Genomic DNA, 6000 nt, shown 5'->3' with positions numbered 1-6000 from the left:
TATTGCATATGGTGCACTTTATATCTAGGTACACATTTTCAGCATTAACGAGGTGCTTATTGGCACGGATTTTAGAAATATACTGGCTCCTTTTTAGTCATTGCAAAGTGCTTCTTGACAGTCTAGTAGTAGTCAAATACTTTAAAAGAAAAAAGAAAAACACAATTGAATAGGGAAGATGGTTTAAATTTAATTTGGAACACTTAAAGTGTCGTTTTTGTGTATTAAGAATTTATCTGTTGATTATTGTTGAGGGAAAATGGTTATTCAAGTCACCACCTTGTAAGATTTATGCCTTTAAGGCAAAATAGGAATCCAGTTCTTTTTGTACTTGGTAATAAGTACAACCTCTATACTTACTACCAAGAAACATTTGGCAGTAAGTAAAGTTATTAGGAGGTTAATAGAATCTTCTTAGTTACCTTATAGAATAATGTCACAATAACTACAGTACTAGACCTATTTGTTACTTCGGGTTCCGTGACTGGCTATGAGCCAGAACCCGAAGTAACATCCAGAGGACCTGGCGAGGTAACATATATTGCTCGCATATCGTTGTCATTGCCAATAAGTTAGTCTTTTGGACTGATAATGAACTTTTTCCCAGGGTTACCTGTTGTGTTATTGTGTTTGAGGGTGATCTCGCTAATCTTGTATTTGTTGTTATATTGTTACCTGTGTTTGCCCCCTGCTTTATCTAAACATCGTGGACAAAGACACAAACTGAAACACAAAATACCTCAGTACTCACTTCATTCACTCAGCTGTTTTATCTGCGGGATGAACGTGTTGTCTGGTTTGAAACAGTTTGCAGGAGTTGACGATGAATTCTCCCACAGCGTCAATCTACCTTGCTACTACAGTAGTACCTCTGAGCAGCCCTCACTCTCTTCCTTAGAGTGGATTGGTGAGGCTTGTATCGGATTGCGCTCTGATTGGTCGTTCGCTTCTCATAGAGCGGTACGTCAGTCCAGTTGCACCACCGCCGTCATGTTTCACCCCCCCTCCTCAGTCGAACAACGGTGCTTTTTAGGATGCTGGAGCAACGCGGTATCATATCATCAGGACCACAAGTCTGAGTGGGATGGAGACAGTGAGTGAGGTATGTACAACGAGGACGGTTTTCCTCTTTTCCGTGCCAATAAGCAGTGAAAGATTACGCTTTTCTTATCTTGTGGGATGCATTACGCAGGGATGGTTCTACTTTTTAAAATTTCTGCAGTATGAGTGGATTCATCGCATCATCTGTCCTTCCACATTTCCGAACGCTCATCCGCAGGTTTTCGGGTGTCCCCTCTATTGTTGAGCTTTGGTCTTTGCTTTAGTACGTTCGGGTTATACCCGCCTGGGTCTTTAGGGATGCCGTTTGGCGACTTCGGTGCAATCCCAGCTGAGCACTCCCTGATCTCCGTCCTCTTTGGCACGGCTGTCACCTCTGCACTCACCGTTAGAAATGCGTAGTTTGTCCGGGGCAATGAGGACACCAGGCATAGGTAGCCAAGTTACAATGCACCTGAATCAAAGTTTAAACGGATGCATTTATTCAATTTTTATGCATTTTTTTTTCTTGACGCTCGCTTGCAAAGAAAATAAATCTTGTAAGAAAATATTAAAATTTTAAAGATGGGCTATATTTGTCGTGACTGATGAATAATATAAGCATTAGGAAATCGTTTAGATATATGGAAAGAAAAACGTTCTGCTGGATATTTTGCCCAAAATATATAAACCTTTAAATAAATGAAATAAAAGTCGTCTTGTATAAGTGTTGTATCATAATTGTTATTTATTATCTGTTGGTAGTAAGTGATGCTCAGTGGATCAGACTTTGGTGTCCAGTGGCAACATCTCCAAAAAGAAGAAAATGGATGCTCTTAAATTTCCCTCACATCACCTTGTGAAAAGACCTCTTTTTAGTGAATTCACATAAGCTGTGTGAGCTTCCTTAAACCTTAATACCTATGCTTAATTTGAGGCTTTACTTAGTCTCCATGGTAATATTGAAATATCATTTTATCACTTATGTAGCAAACAGTCTGATGAGAATAATAGGAAGGCTTAAAGTTTAGAGCCAAGAGACTGCAAGCTCTTCCTAAGAGTTGTGTTTCTTGCTGCATCTGCTGGGTCATTTTAGATCACTAGCTGGATCAAATGCTAATCCTCTTTGTGATGCAGCCATATGATGGTTTCCATTGCATGTCCATCTGCCCATACAGCCATTAACGCTCACTGCCAGACTGACTCTGCGTCTAGCAGCGTCTTGTTGTTTACGTTGTATGCAGCTGATCATGTGCCTATACTTGCTCATATAGGTTCGTGTACGTGTCTGTGCTCTGCTTACTCTGACTGCTTTCACTAATCACATTTCTGCAAGGTGTAATTAGTCGCGGGAATCTAAAGCTTTAACCCTTGGTTAAAGTACTGTATCTTTGCTTAGTCAGTGGTGCTTCCCGTGTTACACTGGGCTTACAATCAGCATTTATTTAGAGCACGTGAGTGCATTTTACATCGAGGCTGTTCTAAATAAATGGCAGCATACAAAGGAGATAATGTCAAGCTGACTCTATTATTGAATAGAAATCATCTGTAAAAATAAGGGCATTGTCATATATTAGATTATTAGTGATTCTCAGTGGTTGGAGAAATAGGTATAGTTTAGATAAATGCATTGTATATAAGAAATCGAATTATACATAAAAAGCTATCATGTTTATTATGTTGATCTGTGTAAAAATCACAGTTCTATTCTTGCACGGTAAATTTTAGCCATTCAAAGGGCAACTGAATGAAGTCAGGACAATAGCTCTGTATTTACCCATCCAAAACAGCCAGGACTTAGGCTGGCTAATAATAGGCTGACATGTGCACAGCTTATTTTCTTGCTGTATTTGTGCCAGCTCTTTCTCTTCCCTAAAAGCACAGATTGACAGACTCTTTACCAAGAAACGTATAACATTTCCTGGCGTATTTGAGAATAGCTCATTCAATAGGAAACAGCAGTTTTTCCCCATAGTCCAATTAAAACACAAATAATAGTAAAGTAATGATCCAAGGAGTAAACAGTAACATGACCACAACCAAAGCAGCCCCATAACATTTAGGGAAAAGGTGCTGTAAAGAAATCAATGGCTACCACAGGACCACAATCTATGGATCTAATTTCTTGAGTGTCACTCACTCTGCTACTGTAAATCAGGATGATATACCTGCTTATACAGAGCAAAGTTATGGTTTCATGTACCTAGTATGTTTCTGAGAGTGGCTCTTCCCTATCTTCCTAAGAAATGTAATGCTTTTTTGTTGAGATGTTAAACCAATAACATGAATCTTTTACAGTGTGAGCATCTTAGTGGGTGTTTTGTGTGTAAAAGTGAGCCATTAGTCTATTAATGACCCTTAGTGAAATTGCACCATGTAAGGAGCATGGAATTGACTGATTGAATTAATGAAAGCAACCACAAGAAGCTTGTGTTTTGAAGTGGTGATCATTTGCACATACTGTGACAACAGTCATAATGATAACAATCAGGGATCACCGTGGTACCATTCTAGTACTGCGAATTGCTTCTTTACTGACGTGTGTCTTTTGTTCTAAAATATTCTGTTTCTGACAGTTTGGCTTTTTGCCACTTTGTTGCTATTTGACTGTGATGACACAGTGTTATCACTGTTGTGCATGTTTTGGGTGGATAGGACTGTTTAAACGTCGCTTCTGGGTCTTAAAAGTGGAAATGCCTAAAAGCTTCTCCTGGACTCCTGTAGTAGCAAAAAAAACCTTTCAGTCGTATAGACGTTTATGGCAAACTCCATTAATAATCATCAAATTGTGTGTTTATAAAATTTTTAACATATTTAATGGATCTGTTGATATATTTATTATTTATTATCATGGATTAAATTTGTTCTTCAACTCTGAAAATTTCAGTGCTCCCTATAATGCTATCTGGCATACTCTAAAATAGTGTTAAATTTTGATTCTACTTTGATGGCCTTTAATTCGAGAATGTTATTGGATGGCAAATAAATTGAGAACATGCTGCGTTGGCAGCAGTAATCTTTTTTCTTTTTTAGGGGTGGACCTTTATTGGCTGTACATCATTATCAGCCAATGATCACTTTCCTGACTGCCAAAAAAACTGGCAACTATCAATGGTTGTGCATTGTATCTCATCAGTTTGCAGTCTGGGGTTGAGATCATAAATGTGCATGATAGAATTTCACTATGCTGTCATGAAGGACTGAAAGACTTTAAAACAGTTGTATTTCATAATGACTGGAACAAAATGGAAGACACACAACAAGAAGACCAAAACAACCACATAAAAACCCAAAAACTAAATACACGCAAAAACATCAGTATCAACCAGGGATGCAGATTGTGAAATTCTGGGATATAAAAATCTGGCTGCTATCCAATGCCAGTACTGATATTTAATTTAGCCTTTTTACTTTGTTTTGTTTTTTCCTTTTTGTGTGTTTTCCCCCCAAGGAAACAAAGAAATATTTTTTATTAAAAAAAAAATAGCTGTGATGTGTCTTAAGGTTCTTTATCACACTTAAAAAAATGTAACCGGCAAAAAAAAATGATATAATCAACATTATTGGCCACTGAGTTCAGTTAATGTCATTTTTTTTTCCAGGTATACCAATATATCAGTCAACTGGGCCAGTGTCAAGTGATACTGATATTTGGATCTTGTATTAAATTAAAAAATGTCAAATAAATTGTTTTAGCTCAAACCTGCATCCATCGATATCAAATGTGAAATGTGATATATTCTCAGTCAATCCAGAGAATATCTAATGTGACAGATCACCTCCAAATCAGATTTACATATTTCTTCCTCTGAGAATGGCCAAGTTTTGGAATCTAAAAGCCCAAAAAGCAAATAAAAAAAAAAAATCTGTAACAATCCAAAAAAAAAAAAATAATTGGGATATTTTCTTTCTACCCAACATCATCTGTCAGCCAGAAGAGTGCAGTTAGCTGTCATGGCATCATGAGCACTAACATCTTGTCAGTGGGAGGAATTTGTTTCTGCACAGTAACTCAATTGGTGTGTGGTCTTCCAGGGGAAAAATCTGTTCCTTTAAAGTTTTTATAACATTATCAGTTCTCAGACATATCGAGAAGTACTTGCTTTATTGATGATCAGACAGGGAGCTGCTGCAAGATTAAACAGAAACCAAATCAATCAGCGCAGTAAGAGGCACACAAAATATTTATATAAGTTCTACAGTTTTATTTTGAAAGTGTCAGGAAAATCCAACCAATAATTTAAATCAGCAAGGCTGTTATGGGGTCTAATATTTAATGATTTGAGGTACTGGATTGTACGGAAGCTGAAAACCTTCAAGAGGTTGTCGCACATCAAGTTAGGCTGAGAGGGAAAAGAAAAATATGAGCCTGGAAAAAAAGAGGCTTCATAATGCACAGGTTCAGTACCTTTTGAGGTCCAACTTTAAAAAAGGAGAGCTCAGGGAGAAAAGTGAGGGATGGATGAAAGGATGAAGCAGAGTTTGCATTGATGTGAAGAGATCTGTAGAGAAGGATGGATGAAGGGAAAGGCTGTATGGGTGAAAGAGAAGAATGGGAAGCCCTCCAGTACCTGAATGCTTACAGCACATATTTGCAAAGTGCACAATTTGAAGTACTTTGCAAGTATTTTGCCCTTAACATTCCCAGTAGCCTCTCCCCTTGGGAAAACACCAAAATCATTCAGAAAAGTTGACCTCTTTAAACTCAGTTTATTAGATGACATTAATAACAATTTTTGTGCTTTTGCGCATTAATAACTGTTTTCAAGAACCCCAGAAGATTTACAGCACTTAACATCCCAATCGCAGAAGCCATGTAATCACTCCCTCCAGTAGTAATGCTTTTACTTTAGCTGTTCAAATACCTCATGTTCAGAGTAATGAATTAAAATGTCTAAATCCCAAAACTGTAACATTTTATATGTCCTATTTTTGTGTCTATCCTGATCCGTACAGTTATAT

At 37.5% G+C, this 6000-nt stretch overlaps 1 protein-coding gene across 1 annotated transcript in view; it reads left to right on the top strand.

Moving 5' to 3' along the window:
- The first annotated feature begins 1004 nt into the window (after positions 1–1004).
- b3galt1b (UDP-Gal:betaGlcNAc beta 1,3-galactosyltransferase, polypeptide 1b) overlaps positions 1005–6000 on the top strand; it is a 55162-nt gene continuing 50166 nt past the window's right edge. Inside the window, exon 1 of the mRNA XM_040028176.1 lies at positions 1005–1102. The gene's annotated coding sequence lies outside the window, so the exon portion shown is untranslated. The remainder of the gene's footprint in view (positions 1103–6000) is intronic.

This window comes from Simochromis diagramma, unplaced genomic scaffold (assembly GCF_900408965.1).
Source record: "Simochromis diagramma unplaced genomic scaffold, fSimDia1.1 OVJJ01000343.1, whole genome shotgun sequence".
Lineage (NCBI taxonomy): Eukaryota > Metazoa > Chordata > Actinopteri > Cichliformes > Cichlidae > Simochromis > Simochromis diagramma.
The sequence above is the reverse complement of the archived record's forward strand: the minus strand, read 5'-3'. Positions and strand labels throughout refer to the sequence as shown.